This window comes from Taudactylus pleione, unplaced genomic scaffold (assembly GCF_031769625.1).
Source record: "Taudactylus pleione unplaced genomic scaffold, aTauple2 ptg000546l, whole genome shotgun sequence".
Lineage (NCBI taxonomy): Eukaryota > Metazoa > Chordata > Amphibia > Anura > Myobatrachidae > Taudactylus > Taudactylus pleione.
The window spans coordinates 4,452,426-4,470,506 of record NW_028284948.1 but is presented as its reverse complement, the minus strand read 5'-3'; the positions used below and the strand labels follow the sequence as shown (position 1 = coordinate 4,470,506).

The window sequence follows — 18,081 nt, the reverse complement described above, 5'->3', positions numbered from 1 at the left end:
AACAGAGATTCATTTCTTAAATCCAAGTTCAAAATTTAAAGAAGACCTGAGCCGGGACTCGGTCCTACTTGGAATCCCAAAAGGGATCCAAGGCGGGAGTCTATTTGATTCGGAATTCCTAAGTTTGAGTGTGTTTGTTTTTCACAAAAACCGAACCACACATCTCTACTTAATATAAAAAAGTTTCATTGCGATCTTACCATTTCTTTGAAGTAGATGTTTTGGATTTTGCCTATAAAGTAACTTACTGTAGTTGAACTGATACCTTCTTACTAGTCATAATATGTAATCATCAAATCGATCAGGGATGAAATGTAATCCTTACAAAGAAACCTTCATATAGGATATAATAATGGCATTATATAAAGATTTCTGTAGCACAGAATAGTAGTAGAATGTAATACATTATTTTGCTTTATGAAATGTGTAGTGTTTCTAGATTTGTTGCATGTGTTGTTTTATCATGATTAGAGCTTCTTGGTAAAGAAAATTCAGTACTGAACCTGATTAGCATCACTGTAGTTCTCAATGTTACCATGTGGTCAATGGGTCAATGGTCCTAACACATCTCAGTTGTCTATTCTAACTTATTTTCCAAAAGTTAATTATTTAAACAAAGGGGCAAACTGAAAATCTTTTAGTGACTTTCTACTTCAACCGGTAGTCCATGACACTTAATTGTGTAGGTCTTTGCCTATGTTTGCATAATGTGTGAAGGATTCACAATTGATGGCACTTTATTTACATGAGACAACAGTATGATATCCCAAACCCTAGATCTAGAAGTGCTTACACCAACTTATCTCCTCAAGTCCATCAGCCTGTGAAATACTGCATTATAGAAGATGTTTTGTGAAATAAGATTGTATACATTCAGTTCACTACCATGGACCTTTTAGGTTATCCACACATGGTATAAACTAACTAGTTGCAAAATAATTGCCCCGGTGGGTTGGCAAAAGAGATCGATCTAATTTAAAAAGAACTTTGCAATTAGAATGGTTCTTAAAGCTAAAAGAATGATAAATGCTTTGTTAATACATGTTTTGACAATCCATATTTGAAAACTATTTCCATTATTTATTTTTGCTATTGTTTATTTTGGGATGCGGTCAATAACCTGACCGTGGGTACTCCAGCGTTTAGAATGGTGATGCCGGAATCCAGACACCTGTCAGACTCCCGGCACCGGCATATCAACCGCTGGCATCCTGAAGGTAAGAAGCGGGATTAGGGGGAAGGTTAGCATTAGGCTTAGGCACTAGGGGGAGGGATAGAGTTAGGCACTAAGAGAAGAGGGTTAGGTTAAGGGTGCGGGGAGGGAGGGTTAGGGTAGAGAGAGGGGAAGAATTAGGATACCCACTGACAGGTGTCGGTAACCTATCCTTGTCGGATGCTGGCATCGGGATTCTGACTGCCGGGATCCCGTACCCATCCAGTTTATTTGCCATGTGCCAAAATAAGACTTCTAAAGTTCTTACCCCAACATTGTTACATCTGGTGACCATGTCTCTGAATTGTTGCTCAGTGCCAGAATGAGTGCAAAGCTTGTAGCTGATTGGCTGGTATCTCTCATACCATGGCCTATTGGGGCTGGTAATGATCAAGTTCTCATTAGGAGGAGAAACCTGTAATAAAAACCAGTGACAGTCAGACAGTAATGTTATGCTTTTAACATTACTTTATTTTTCAGCTTAGCATTTTCTGAATCATGAAGGACAGTGAGTAGTACTGAGCCAATATAATTAGCAGATGCACGGCAACAACAATTCTTTTTCTCATTTATACTATAGGGTAGATGTATAACCTATACTATAGGGTAGAAGTATTAAGCCTTGGAGAGAGATAATGTGGAGAGAGACAAAGTACCAACCAATAAGCCCCTAAAGCTGGGTACACACTTGTGCTATCCTCCAAACAGTCTGCTGAAATCGGCTGTCACTCATACGGAATTTACATAATAGGGGGCAGACCTACACTGCACAGTATGAACAGAGCAGGCTAAAGAAAAGGTTAATTTTAAAGAAAAAGAATCATAGGGTTCTCCCCCAAATCAGCAACTAGCCCTGGACCACTGAGCCTGATCTGATATTGGAAAATAGGGTGAAAAAAAAACTGTATGGGGTTCCACCTATTTTCCAATAACCAGCGCCAGGCTGAACCAGCCGGAGGGATGCCATTGCAGGGGGACACTCAGCATGGGGTCCTCCTGCCATCACATTAACCAGCCACAAACTGGTAAGCAATGGAAATTTCTCAGAAAGTAGGGACCTCAAAATATAAAATGGAGTCCCCTCTCTCGAGCAACAACCAGCCCTGGGCTGAAATCCCAGGGCTATGCCCCGCACACCTGGTGGAGGTGGTGGTTGCGGGGTTCATGGTATGTTAATATTGTTATTTACAGGTGGTTAACAGTTCCTAGCAAGGCAGCCCCAGCATGTTGGCATTTGGAAAACCGCAAATGCCAGCATGCCCAGATATCAAGGACCAGCTAGCACCTGTAAAGAAAAGTAGAATAAAAGACACAACACCTAATGTTAAAATAATTTATTGGGCAGCACCTTCACCTGGGGGTGGCAGTCTTTAAGCACTTTACATGGCTGCCTTCTCCCCCGGGGCTTCCGTTGTCTTCATCTGTCAGCTTCACACAGGGGGCAGCAGCCTCTAAGCAATTTTGCATGGCCATCGCCTACCCAGAACTTGCGGTATCTTCTTTCATCTTCACCTGGTGAGGCGGTGGCCTTTAAGCTCTTTTGTATGGCCGCTGCCTCCCCAGGACTTCCAACATCTTGCTCTTCCTCCACCATTGCACTAAAACCCTGCTGACTAATATTATCCGGCATGAGGGTGCAGTACCATCTAGAATTTTAAAAATGGTGCATCAGTGACATTTATAAAATGGGAAGTGCCGCTGTAGCACATCCACTGCCGAAATCTGCACTAATAGCTGGTGGAACTTGATGGTTCGGGATCCAAGCCTGCCGCATCGGCGGATGGTACTGGGAACCCTCCATATTCCACAATGTGCAGAGCTGCCAGGACAGGAGATCAGTCGCCAGCTTCGGTCTCCACAGTCTACATACTGTAACATTGGACGGCGGTCGGGTCTCCTGGTTTTTAAGCATGTTTAAAAACTAGGAGACCCAACAGGTGACCAGGATCGGGAATATGGGTCGGTTGGCGGAGGGTGCTCACTTTTCCAATGTCGGACAAACCAGTCTATCGGGAGTCAAATATACCGAGGATTGGCCAAGTGTGTACCCAGCTTTACTCTCATTTTCCAAACACAGCCTGCAAAATGACAGTTAGGATCTGATTTGTAGGTATTTTATTGGTTGGTTTAATACATCTTATCTGATATATTTACGGAATACGGTGTAAAAAAAAAGTTTCAGCATTTTACAGCAAAAGCAAAATGTAGCAAATAGCCTGTCAGTTGATATCTTTTTGTGGTACAAACAGAGAAAGTTATATACCAGTAAGAGTAACTATTACAGTTCTTCCCTGACAAAAGGGTTTAATTATCTGTAAAGCATGTCACATAATGTTTTTCTTGTTTGTTATTAAATGCATTTGTTTTACAGAAATTTGGTTAATTCTCCAGAATACATAATGTGCTGCCAGATCATCCTGGGGATGGCGTGACATTCTTTTTACCTTCTGTAAACACTGAAGATTTGGTACTTATTTCATATTATTTGCTTTGTGTTTGGAGTACTGATAACTGTTCACATGTTTGATGTAAGTAAAGTCCATTATTATGTAACAACTCTAATAAATGAAGTTCAGTGTCAGCACTCTGTCACTGAAATTAGATAACCAGTGCAACAGCATCATAGTTGATAAAAATAGTTTACTATCATTACTGGAATTAAAATGTAGGCACCTGATTGGTGTAACATCTATTATATAATGGCATACACATCGCTTCACTTTTTCCACATTTTGTTATGTTACAGCCTATTCCAAAATGGAATAAATTCATTTTTGTCCTCAAAATTCTACAAACAGTACCCCATAATGACAATGTGTAAAAAGTATTTTTGAGATTTTTGCAAATTTAATTTAAAAAAAACTAAGAAATCACATGTACATAAGTATTCACAGCCTTTACCATGAAGCTCAAAATTGAGCTCAGGTGCATCCTTTTTCCACTGATCATCCTTGAGATGTTCCTACAGCTTAATTTGAGTCTACCTGTGGTAAATTCAGTTGCTTGGACATGGTTTTGAAAGGCATACACCTGTCTATATAAAGGTCCCAAACTTGACAGTGCATGTCAGAGCACAAACCAAGCATGACGTCCAAGGAATTGTCTGTAGACCTCCGAGACAGGATTGTCTCGAGGCACAAATCTGGGGAAGGGTACAGAAAAATATCTGCTGCTTTGAAGGTCCCAATGAGCACAGTGACCTCCATCAGCCCGCCTGGAGTTTGCCAAAATGCACCTGAAGGACTCTCAGACAATGAGAAACAAAATTCTCTAGTCTGATGAGACAAAGATTGAACTCTTTGGTGTCAATTCCAGGCATTATGTTTGGAGGAAACCAGGCACCGCTCATCACCAGGCCAATACCATCCCTACAGTGAAGCATGGTGGCGGCAGCATCATCCTGTGGGGATGTTTTTCAGCGGCAGGAACTGGGAGACTAGTCAGGATAGAGGGAAAGATGAATGCAGCAATGTACAGAGACATCCTGGATGAAAACCTGCTCCAGAGCGCTCTTGACCTCAGACTGGGGCGATGATTCATCTTTCAGCAGGACTTTTACCCTAAGAATACAGCCAAGATATCAAAGAAGTGGCTTCAGGACAACTCTTTGAATTTCCTTGAGTGGCCCAGCTAGAGCCCAGACTTGAATCCGATTGAACATCTCTGGAGAGATCTGAAAATGGCTGTGCACTGACGCTTCCCATCCAAGCTGATGGAGCTTGAGAGGTGCTGCAAAGAGGAATGGGCGAAACTGGCCAAAGATAGGTGTGCCAAGCTTGTGGCATCATATTCAAAAAGACTTGAGGCTGTAATTGCTGCCAAAGGTGCATCAACAAAGTACTGAGCAAAGGCTGTGAATACTTATGTACATGTGATTTCTTAGGTATTTTTTTTTTATTAAATATGCAAAAATCTCAAAGAAAACTTTTTACATGTTATCAGTATGGGGTATTGTGTGTAGAATGTTGAGGACAAAAATTAATTTATTCCATTTTGGAATAAGGCTGTAACATAACAAAATGTGGAAGAAGTGAAGCGCTGGGAATACTTTCCAGGTGCGCTGTATGTATTAGAGGGAGGCCCTGTCAGTAGGCCCCTAGGTGAGAAATAAAGTGTAAAAAGTGGCCTGGGCAGATGCAGGGGGGGTTCAAGTTGCCCAGAAATCCCCTTTCCCTGGCCCAGTCAAAGCCTTGAATAAAGACACAATAGCAGTGGTATTTACAGTAATATAATTTTACTAGCGCTGCAGCAACAACATTCAGTATCTGTGATAGAACAGAGTTGCTGCACAGTCCTAGTAGCTGCAGTTTCTCCTACAAATTCTGTTGTGTGCGTGGAGCTGAATGCTTGCAGGCATTAGCAAGATCCTGGTGAGACTGCCTGATGTTTTAAAGTGGCAATCATTTACAAGGCAAAACCAGGTTTTCTATTTAAATGGTTGCCACTATAAAACATTGAGCAGGCTTGCTGTGATCTCACCAATACCTGCAAGTCGCAGGTTATTACATTTCGCTTATCGTGTTAATTATTAATACTGTATTACATACACTATCCAATTCAAGCAGTCGCTTATGTATATAAAGGGCCTGATTTAGAGGAGGATGCTGCGGTGTCTGCACTAGCATCTGTTGCCAGAAATGCAGAAACAATAATATGCAAATGGTAGTTTCCTCCTTTTCCATATGTACTAGCATGTGCTGCAATGTACAAGCCCTGAGAAACACACTTTCACTGCCCGTGCATGCTGTAACGCAGCTGGTGGTTCTGAAAATCCACCATCAGCATACAAGCACGTGCACCATCAACACTTGCACATGCCCTATTGCAGGTGCAGTTTTGCCATCTAGAAGTGGCTATGCATCTGAGAACACAGCCACTTTCACTGACATTCTCACAATACTCCCATAACACACACATGTGACAGAATTTTTTTTTCTCGTTCACTTCAGGCCACCTCCCAATCACTGCCCAGGAATGCCCCTGGTTTTGCCTTGACATTTCTGATACCAGCAATTCCACATGCAACAGCACATTTGTGCTTGTACTCAGGGTAATGCAGGGTTTTCACAATATTTTGCACATGCACAGTTGCAAATATTGTGCAACTACTTGAACATTGGCAATACATGCAGTTAGCGTAGACCTATGAATCAGGTCTAAAGTGTATAATTCCATTTTGTTCATTCTTCTTGTTTTAATTGATAATTTGGCAGGGCACATTGTTTGCATGATGGTGCAATCTACAAGCTGTTATAGAATGCCAAAAATTAGATATCCAGGGGAGGGGTAAAGCCATTTGAATATAACATACTGAAGTTCATGCAACACGTTTATACTGGTATGTGTTTTTGTGAAGCCAGCAATACATAAAGTAGCTTGTTTGTGAATGAGTTGGCATTGTGTGGTAGACCTGCTCTGTCGACAGAATGAGGATGATGATATAGTTGCTGCTGCTACTGAGGGAGATATCCAGTGAGCTGTCACGGTCATGTAGTCTATTGTCTGACCCTTTCCACTTGTATTCATATTCGTAGTTAGGTGGATAATGGGTACAATGGTGTTCTCAAGGAAAGTAATGACTTTGGCTTTGACCTCTCTGTATAAACTGTGGGAATACTTTTAGAGAGAAATAGAATAGATATGAAATTTGGTAGTGTGGGCACATGGCCTCTACTAATCATCTAAAACTTGTTGTGTTTATTGCAGATACTGGATGCAGATCAAGTGCCAACATGGTTGTGATGGCATTGATGATCTGCTGTGTAATCCGATTATAGCTGTCATACTTGCTTCCCCTTTCAAACAATTGTTTGACAAACAATTGCTGGAAACATCTAGGCTTTTGTTCTCCATCTGAGATGATAATCTACTCCAAACAGCAGCTGTCCTAGCACCCAGAGATTCTTCTTGGGAATTATGGATTGCATTACAGGAGTCAGATTGCATTTTATCCAATGACACAGGACTACTTCATACTATTCCTGAGGAGGTCAATGATAAGGGTGTTGGTGGTGAAAATTGGATTAGGATGTTGCTGCTGGTAGCTGTTACTGGGCTGCTTATAGTACATTTATTTTGATACATATGCCCCTAAACTTCAAAAAACTTATTTTTAATTTAGCAATTAATTGTTACTTTCTTTTGCCAATTTTGTGTCAGAAAAATGACAATAAAACAACGAATCTTTACACATATTTACAAAGAATGAAGGCATATGTGACAGAGAAGCATAGTGACAATTACACATTGGGTAACATCATAAGCTGATGTTTGGATAACTCCTCGCAGCACAAAAAATGTTTTGCCCACTCGCATCTGGAGTTTATTAGAGACTTCGGAGTGAAGCTGAGGTGTGTCCTGCTGGATGTAGGAGACAAAAGAAAAAAGAAAAAGGTATTCCTATCATGGGGCACTCAAGGACAAACACATGAAATGTTGGTATTTTCACCTAATCACCAAATGTAACAACAATAATGACCCATGGAATAAATTTGAAACTTAACTTTTAATCAATCCTTGGATTGGATGCAGCGAAATAAATTCTCAATATACTTTTATTATTTTTATCTATACATAAAACCATTAAAATAATTGTGCCACCTTGAAATGTTTAATTGATACTTTATTTATGCGGACTAACTGCATCAAATTCAGTGTAGTTTAACGTCTCTCATGGGCGTCTGTAGACAACGGACATATGTAATATCAATGTGTACTATATGTGTACAATAATGTTGCCTTCACTGTTTTAATCCTAAAATACGGCAATTGCAGAAAAGAGATTAATCAATCCACTGCTACATACAGGATACCATATGGATATAATGCACCCCGTATTGCTAACATACCATTGTAGGCTAATAATTACTTATTACTCCCTGCTTGTAGATAAATTTATTATTAGTGCATTGTATATCTCCTACTGCAGCTACTACTAGATCATAATCCTGTGCTCAGTTATTAGACATATCTTATAATAAGCTACCATAAAAATATATGGTGCAGTTTTATGTCCAATAAAATCATCCAGTGACTTGATATCATATATCCCTTATTATAACCATCTTAATTGTATCCACTATCCTTAGAAGTAGATGAAATCGATATTGTGGATACAAGATGTCCAATTGCACTAATATATTATTATGAGCTTATATGGTTCTAGTAATTCACTAGCTGCAAATAATTCACACTTGCACTCTCCTATCCCCCATTGGCAGGGGTCTAGTATACTTTGCTATGTTATTAATGCAGGTATCGTAGTTGTATAACAATATATTCAGTAGTCTACAACTTAATATATGACAAATATTTTCAAGTAACTGTAAATGCTGGGTCACATTCGCCCGCTAATCAATGTCCCATATGTCTAACAGACGCCCATAACCATTAGGAACATATTATATACACGGTGGTCACAACATAAACACAAACACTATACACGCCAGACAGCGTGCATCGCGTGTCTCCTGACGCGCGTTTCGCTGTATGGCTTAATCATAGGAGCAACCCGTCCGTCGGGTTGTGAAATCCTATATTCATAGTCCCCACCAATCAACACTCTCCCTTGTGACTGATGGGACCGTCCGCCAATCAGCATAGCCTGTCAGTGTTTCCATTGGTTGGCGGCTCAAGAGAGTAATTTTAACAAAGAAACAAAGTATATTCATTGATTGACAGGGGTTACAACCAATCGGTTAGGTATATCAGCGATTCTGTAGATCAATAATTAATCTATATAGGAGACAGACAGGCGATCTGACCCTTACAAGTTGGGTTCCAGCAAAGTCTGAACGGGGGTCAACTAGATAAAAAAACAAAGTAGTTGGCATGGTGATCTGGCATTAGGGTTAGTGATAGACTTACCTTAAAACCACATTGTCGACATTCAGACAATGTCAACATTTCATTAGGGTCAACACGCTGAATATCGACTTCGTCAAATTGGCATTATTAATTTTGGCCCAACAGACTGAATTCTTAAAACGATCGCCCTTTGGAAGTGAGCTTAATGTGTTTGCGCCCATAAATGTTTGCATATGACATGTGTTAATTTTAAAATACAAACACAGTATTGCTAGTTGTAAGCTTCATTAAATATGACGACAAGGTAAAAACCACTAATTTAGTGACTTGCTTCAGGGAAACTGACATTTCTTAAAAAATGTAAACTTTCCTGCACCTACAACTTGTTGCCTGAGACAATGCCTATTTATAGGAATAAATCTCATTGTTCTTAAGGTATGAAAGCCATAAAGGAAAAAAAAATCAAGTCATATGCACTGTTTGAATCACTTTATTATTGATAGGCATGATTCAATTACAGTATTTTTTACAACTTGGCATTGACATGAATGGCAATGAATGGGTCTTCAGCAGAACTGCTGATTGTGAAACGTGCTGAGCCAGTGCTGCTAACAGTTATGTGTGCCAGTACAACTTGTGCCTTCTTTTTGCCCTGAGATGACATCACAGTATGTTCCAGCAGGAAGTCCAGTGTTCAAAGTAACATCCATATTCCTAAAACATCAATGTAAAGTTAATTTCTAATTGTAAAGTGCACCAGAATATGCTGACACTATAAAAGTAAATGTAAATAAATATATGGGTCTTGCAGTCTAAGGAGTATGGAAAACAGAACAATTAAATTACATTACAAAAGATTCATGTTCCAGTTTAACATTAAACAATGATGCTGAGTAAGAAGGCTATAGATTAACAGTTCTTAAAGTTATCATTTTGGGATCCGCAATAATTAGGGAATTATTTTTGGTACCCATATTAGTTGGATAGCAGAGTGAATTGTGAAGATAGCAGATTAAATTTTTTTTTTTTTATAAAACCGAAGTGAGTTTACTGGTCTTCAATATTTTCTTTATTGGCAATACTGTATGAAAAAAGCCATTTAGTCATTGCTAAAATATTGCTCATCTCCAAACATATAGGCACTTTTGAGCAGACACATCACTCACCAGGTCTCATTATTAAAAATGATGAACCCTTTGTTTCCACGACCAAAAGCAATTTGGTTTCCTCCATTGTCCCACCAGTTAGTGAATGATTGCCCATTAACTGTGTTACGGAAGATGACCATGTTTCTGAAAACAAAAAACTGCATCTGTGCTAAAACTATATAACACACATAATAACTCACAGTAAGTATGCATGTGTGTGTTTATGTATATATCTACTGTGTATATATATATATATATATATATATATATATATATTTATATATATATATATATATATATATATAAAAATAAATAGGCAGGTGTGGCACTCCATGCAATAATACCCAAAAGCAGCAGCGTTAGTGTGTCAATGTTTCAATGTGTTTATTCACATTTTCTTCAGGACATAAAGAATATACAAACAGCTGCTTACCTTTATCCCCAGTGAAGCCGCGTGTTACAGTGGGGTGGGACCACTCAACCGGCCGTTGACACAGGCTACTGACGTCATTTCCGGGTCACCTACACGTGACCAGGGAACACGTCAGACAACAGACCATCACCATAGTAGCATAACACCACTAGTATAATCGCCCTGTGGTGGAATAACTGTTAATCACCTCATATATATATATCCAATACCAGATAATCAAATATCAAAGCCATCATCTAACTTAACAACACTTGTATAACTTTACAGAAAGAACTGATCTATTAAAGGAATCTCTTTAAATTAGGTCACCAGCTGTATGGACAACCTAACAGATATAGGAATATAGGACATTGGTGGGTATAGATAATTAATTAAGTTAAACAATGGAGGCCATTGTACTCATTAAGCCCCTTGGGAGCTTATAATTTTAATCCACTATTGCCACCCCTCAGGGAGAGTGGAATATGGTCAATCATGCGATAATGTAATGTTGCCAAAGAATGTGGTATAGTGGCAAGGTCACTAGAATCCCTGTTCAATGCCACACGAATGGATGAACAGTTTTTTATTAAACACATATTGACATGCAATACACCAATTGTGGTATATCAAATTGTGTGCCCTTGTGGGATGTCTTACATAGGGAAAACATAGAGGCCTTTCAAGGAGAGGATGGCAGGGCACCGTTCATCCAAAATAAGAGCAACTTCTAAAGTTCTTACCCCAACATTGTTACATCTGGTGACCATGTCTCTGAATTGTTGCTCGTTGCCTGAACGAGTGCAAAGTTTGTAGCTGATTGGCTTGTATCTCTCATACCATGGCCTATTGGGGCCGGTAATGATCAAGTTCTCATTAGGAGGGGAAACCTGTAATAAAAACCAGTGACAGTCAGACAGTAATGTTATGCTTTTAACATTACTTTATTTTTCAGCTTAGCATTTTCTGAAACATGAAGGACAGTGAGTAGTACTGAGCCAATATACTAAGCAGATTCCACGGCAACAACAATTCTTTTTCTCATTTATACTATAGGGTAGCTGTATACCCTATACTATAGGGAAGAAGTATTAAGCCTTGGAGAGAGACAAAGTGGAGAGAGACAAAGGGCCTGATTCAGAGCCGCCCGTAAGCGGCCGCTCATTCGCTCTGAGCGATGTTCGCACAACTGCGCATGCGTATGGTTCGCAATGCACATGCGCAAACCAGTCATTGCAGTCGGAAATCGTGCGCTCGTAAAACAACGAGGGGCTGCTAATTTGATTGACAGAATGTACCGTTTTGTGGGTGGTAACAGGGGAAGGTGCTTGAAAACGGGGGAGTGGAGATCCGAACGCAGGCGTGCCTAACGGTCAAAACGGCGTTTAATGGGAGTGCATAATTAGTAAAGGAGCGTCATCAACCACGTCACTTGGTTGTCTTTTAGCCTGAACTGCTCGCAGTGATAGCGGGAAGTAAATCCTACCACAAGCACTGCGAGCAGTTCAGATGCCTTTCGATGTTCCCGATTAATCTAATAAATAACGGAGATGATGTGTGATGTGGGCGTCTTTACAAAATAGCGAGCGCATTTTTCGGACGCTTGCTCAGACCTAGAGGCGTCAACACACCGCAAAGAGCAAGCGCACAATTTAAATATCCGTCCCCTTTTTAAGAACGAGCGTCCGCAAATAGCATCCGGGTCTGAATCAGGCCCAAAATACCAACCAATAAACCCCTAAAGCTGGGTAAACACTTGTGCAATCCTCCAGTCTACTGAAATCGGCTGTTCACTCATACGGAATTTACATAATAGGGGGCAGAGCTACACTGCACTGTATGAACAGAGCAGGCTAAAGAAAAGGTTAATTTTAAAGAAAAAGAATGCATAGGGTTCTCCCCCAAATCAGCAACTAGCCCTGGGCCACTGAGCCTGATCTGGTATTGGAAAAAAACAAACCTGTATGGGGTTCCACCTATTTTCCAATAAACAGCACCAGGCTGAACCAGCCAGGGGGATGCCATTGCAGGGGGACACACAGCATGGGGTCCTCCTGCCAACACATTAACCAGCTACAAACTGGTCAGCAATGGAAATTTATCAGAAAGTAGGGACCTCTAAAAATAAAATGGAGTCCCCTCTCTCGAGCAACAACCAGCCCTGGGCTGAAATCCCAGGGCTATGCCCCGCACACCTGGTGGAGGTGGTGGTTGCGGGGTTCATGGTATGTTAATATTGTTATTTAGGTGGTCAACAGGTCCTAGCAAGGCAGCCCCAGCATTTAGCATTTGGAAAACCAGTGCCAGCATGCCCAGATATCAAGGGCCCGCTAGCACATGTAAAGAAAATTAGAATAAAAGACACAACACCTAATGTTAAAATAATTTATTGGACAGCACCTTCACCTTGTGGGCGGCAGTCTTTAAGTACTTTTGCATGGCTGCCTTCTCCCCCAGAGCTTCCGTTGTCTTCATTTGTCATCTTCACACAGGGGGCAGCATCATCTAAGCAATTTTGCATGGCCGTCACCTTCCCAGAACTTGCAGTATCTTCTTTCATCTTCACCTGGTGGGGCGGTGGCCTTTAAGCTCTTTTATATGGCCGCTGCCTCCCCAGGACTTCCAACATCTTGCTCCTCCTCCACCGTTGTACTATCTTAAACCCGCTGACTAATATTATCTGGCATGAGGGGGCAGTGCCATCTTGAATTTTAAAAATGGTGCATTGGTGACATTTATAAAATGGGAAGTGCCGCTGTAGCACATCCACTGCCGAAATCTGCACTAATAGCCGGTGGAACTTGGTGGTTCAGGATCCAAGCCTGCCGCATCGGCGGATGGTGCTGGGAACCCTCCATATCAAATATACAGAGAATTGGCCAAGTGTGTACCCAGCTTTACTGTCATTTTTCAAACACAGCCAACAAAATGACAGTTAGGAGCTGATTGGTTGGTATTTTATTGGTTGGTTTAATACATCTTATCTGATATATTTATGGAATACAAGAAAAAAAAAAGTTTCAGCATTTGACAGCAAAATGTAGCAAATAGCCTGTCAGTTGATATCTTTTTGTGGTACAAACAGAGAAAGTTATATACCAGTAACAATTACTAGTAACTAGTACAGTACTTACCTGACAAAGGGGTTTCATTATCTGTAAAGCGTGTCAAATAATGTTTTTCTTGTTTGTTATTAAATGTGCTGCCAGATCATCCTGGGGATGGCGTGACATTCTTTTTACCTTCTGTCAACACTGAAGATTTGGTACTTATTTCATATTATTTGCTCTGTGTTTGGTGTACTGATTACTTACATCAAACATGTGAACGGTTAAGTCCATTATTATGTAACAACTCAAATAAATTAAGTTCAGTGTCAGAACTTCGTCACTGAAATTAGATGACCAGTGCAACAGCATCATAGTTGATAAAAATAGTTTACTATCATTACTGGAATTAAAATGTAGATACCTGATAGGTGTAACATCTATTATATAATGGCATACAGTGCATCCGGAAAGTATTCACAGCACTTCACTTTTTCCAAATCTTGTTATGTTACAGCCCATAATGACAACATGTAAAGAGTTTTTTTTTTAGATTTTTGCAAATATAATAATAAAAAAAACCCTAAGAAATCATATGCACATAAGTATTCACAGCCCCTTGCCATGACGCTCAAAATTGAGCTCAGGTGCATCCTGTTTCCTCTGATCATCCTTGAGATGTTCCTACAGCTTAATTTGAGTCTACCTGTGGTAAACTCAGTTCCTTGGACATGATTTTGAAAGGCATACACCTGTCTATATAAGGTCCCACACTTGACAGTGCATGTCACAGCACAGACCAAGCATGACGTCCAAGGAATTGTCTGTAGACCTCCGAGACAGGATTGTCTCGAGGCACAAATCTGGGGAAGGGCACAGAAAAATATCTGCTGCTTTGAAGGTCCCGATGAGCACAGTGGCCTCCATCAGCCCGCCTGGAGTTTGCCAAAATGCACCTGAAGGACTCTCAGATCATGAGAAACAAAATTCTCTGGTCTGATGAGACAAAGATTGAACTCTTTGGCGTCAATGCCAGGCATTATGTTTGGAGGAAACCAGGCACCGCTCATCAACAGGCCAATACCATCCCCTACAGTGAAGCATGGTGGTGGCAGCATCATCAAGTGGGGATGTGTTTCAGCGGCAGGAACTGGGAGACTAATCAGGATAGAGCGAAAGATGAATGCAGCAATATACAGAGACATCCTGGATGAAAACCTGCTCCAGAGCGCTCTTGACCTCAGACTGAGGCGACGATTCATCTTTCAGCAGGACTTTTACATTAAGCACACAGCCAAGATATCAAAGAAGTGGCTTCAGGACATCTTTGTGAATTTCCTTGAGTGGCCCAGCCAGAGCCCTGACTATAATCCGATTGAACATCTCTGGAGAGATGAGAGATCTGAAAATGGCTGTGCACCGACGCTTCCAATCCAAGCTGATGGAGCTTGAGAGGTGTGGCAAAGAGGAATGGGCGAAACTGGCCAAAGATATGTGTGCCAAGCTTATGGCATCATATTCAAAAAGACTTGAGGCTGTAATTGCTGCCAAAGGTGCATCAACAAAGTACTGAGCAAAGGCTGTGAATACTTATGTACATGTGATTTCTTAGGGTTTTTTTTTTTTTATTAAATTTGCAAAAATCTCAAAAAAACTTTTTACATGTTGTCATTATGGGGTATTGTGTGTAGAATGTTGAGGACAAAAATTTATTTATTCCATTTTGGAATAAGGTTGTAACATAACAAAATGTGGAAGAAGTGAAGCGCTGGGAATATTTTCCTGGTGCACTGTATGTGTTCGAGGGAGGCCCTGTAAGTAGGCCCCTAGGTGAGAAATAAAGTGTAAAAAGAGGCCTGAGCAGATGCAGGGGGGGTTCAAGTTGTCCAGAAATCCCCTTTCCCTGGCCCAGTCAAAGCCTTGAATAAAGACACAATAGCAGTGGTATTTACAGTAATATAATTGTACTAGAGCTGCAGCAACAATATTCAGTATCTGTGATAGAACAGAGTTGCTGCACATGCCTAGGAGCAGCAGTTTCTCCTACAAATTCTGTTGTGTGCGTGGAGCTGAATGCTTGCAGGCATTAGCAAGGTCCTGGTGAGACTGCCTGATGTTTTAAAGTGGCAATCATTTATAAGGCAAAACCAGGTTTTGCCTTTTAAATGATTGCCACTATAAAACATTGAGCAGGCTTGCTGTGATCTCACCAATACCTGCAAGTCGCAGGTTATTAAATTTCCCTTATCGTGTTAATTATTAATACTGTATAACATACACTATCCAATTTATGAGAAAACCAATGTTTACATAATATGTCCATAGCTGGTACTAGGTCTGCTGCTCTCCCAGATGCTTAGACTTGCTCCAGGGATTCGCATAGCTGGGGATTATGGCTTGGTGCATACATCCAGGAAAAACAAAAACAAACATTCAACTTAGGGGGGCTGGCCATACTGATGCATCTAATGCACACCTCCCAAGCATGACCGATTCCAGGAGGGACAAAATGCTCTGTTCCTGGACTTTCCTCTTAATTTAGGATTGTCATCACCTGTGTTGAAACACCTTTCTTATCAATTAGTTAGTTCAACACAGGTGATGGCAATCATTAAGGCGGAAGTCCAGGAACAGAGCATTGTGGGCCTGATTCAGAGCCGGACGCTATTTGCGCTCGCTCGTCCAGAAAAAGGGGCTGGCTATTTAAATTGACCGTTCGCTCTTTGCGGTCTGTTGACGCCTCTATGTCTGAACGAGCGAACAGAACATGCAGACTTTTTTTTGTAAAAAACGCCCCCTGGCCGCTCGCATCATACGTCATCTCCGCTATTTATTAGAGTAATCGAGTACATCGAAAGGCGAATGAACTGCTCGCTATTCATGTGGTTGCATTTTCCTACCGCAATCATGCGAGCAGTTCTGGCTAAAAGACACCCAACTGACGTGGTCGATGACGCTGCTTTGTTAATTATGCACACCCTTAAAATGCCCGTTTTGACCTTTTGGCACGCCTGCATTTGGATCTCCACTCCCCGTTTTCAAGCACCTTCCCCTGTTACCACCCACAAACGCCTCATCCTGTCACTCAAATTAGCAGGCATTTGCTATTTTGCGAGCACACGATTTTCGGCCGCACTGACTGGTTCACGCATGCGTACTAAAACCATATGCATGCACAGATGTGCGAACATCGCTCGGAGCGAACGAGCGGCTCTGAATCAGGGCCTGTGTCCCTCATGGAATGGGTCCTGTTGGAATATATTGTTGAATTCGTCAATAAACATTTTAATATATTCCTTCCTATAAACCTCTAAGATTCACCTGCCTAGGAACCTCTAAGACAAAACCCTGCCTAAAACCTCTAAACAGAACGCTAATTGCGTACGCAGTTTAACCGCAAATAAAGACAGGAGTGGAATCTGTTTCCAACGCACAAGTATTATTCAGGTAAAAGTACAGTCAGTTACACGCAATCTATACATACACAAGTTAGGCGTAAAAGGAAATAATACAGACCCAAGTACGGTTACACATACGCTGCGCCTCTGGACCCAGAGATAGACTTCTGACTAGATATCCTCAGTTCACCCAAAATTCAGCATGAACTGGCAAACCAGTGTTCGGACACATGTATTTATTCCCCCCCAGACTGAAACAGAACAAAGGGGGAACTTCCTGCTGATCTCATTGGTTCCCAGAGGAGAAGCATATGTAACGACACATTTAACAGGTTGTTTCAAATAGACTTTCCCTGCCTCTAACAGCCGGAGTCTTTCTGGTAACGCCTCCTGTAACATTCCATCAACTAAACATTTTGTTGCTTGTAAGTTCTGCGATCTGTAACTTGAGTTTGCAAGATGCGATCTCTCCACCGATAACACCGGGATTCTGTAAAAAGCGTACGCATCAGAACGAAACCAAACACACCTTGCTTATCATGTATAATACCTTAGAAATCAAAAACCTCTATTTCTTAGCATTTAAACTAACTTAACCAACTTGAATCATACAATTTGATGCTAATAGAACCTTGTGTGCGAATATGTAGTGTGTGAGTATTCGGGGTTTGATATAAGGACGCTAGTTATTAATGGGTGAGATTTAAGTGCATTATTTCTCATACACGAAGTGAACATCCAGCAGTGTGGATGGCTGAGGGTTGTAGTTCTACATGCCCTCTGTCAGCAGGCCCCCACCTGTTGTGTGTTCAAAGGAAAACAAAACCTCTTTTGTTCTCACAGACTCTTGTGTGAAGTGCAAATGTATTACCACCTCAAGCTGTGGAATTTGGGGCCATCCTGTCTAGGATTCAGACAAATCCAATTGTGTAGATATTATATTACAATTGCCACAACTATACTTTATCTGCATCCAGGGATTCCCAATTTGTATGTAAAAATACCCATTGTCTCTTCTTATTTACTTTTACTCAGAAAGCTTGTTTTTCCAGTTGCC

At 40.9% G+C, this 18,081-nt stretch overlaps 1 protein-coding gene, 1 long non-coding RNA gene and 1 pseudogene across 3 annotated transcripts in view; all 3 read right to left on the bottom strand.

The window, feature by feature from the left end:
* LOC148500829 (pancreatic alpha-amylase-like) overlaps positions 1-18,081 on the bottom strand; it is a 28,663-nt pseudogene that overhangs the window by 3,876 nt on the left and 6,706 nt on the right. Inside the window, exons 2-4 of the transcript XR_015870114.1 lie at positions 11,240-11,469; positions 2,694-2,859; positions 1,482-1,628 (exon numbers count right to left, since the gene is read on the bottom strand). The product of XR_015870114.1 is annotated as a pancreatic alpha-amylase-like (transcript). The remainder of the gene's footprint in view (positions 1-1,481; positions 1,629-2,693; positions 2,860-11,239; positions 11,470-18,081) is intronic.
* Positions 9,529-10,684, bottom strand: LOC148500830 (uncharacterized). The gene is made up of 3 exons (XR_015870118.1): positions 10,601-10,684; positions 10,186-10,311; positions 9,529-9,733 (listed from the first exon to the last, which is right to left on the bottom strand). It is a non-coding gene; the product is annotated as an uncharacterized LOC148500830 (long non-coding RNA).
* The window catches only part of RNPC3 (RNA binding region (RNP1, RRM) containing 3), an 85,449-nt gene continuing 84,432 nt past the window's right edge, over positions 17,065-18,081 (bottom strand). Inside the window, exon 16 of the transcript XR_015870117.1 lies at positions 17,065-17,514. The gene's annotated coding sequence lies outside the window, so the exon portion shown is untranslated. The remainder of the gene's footprint in view (positions 17,515-18,081) is intronic.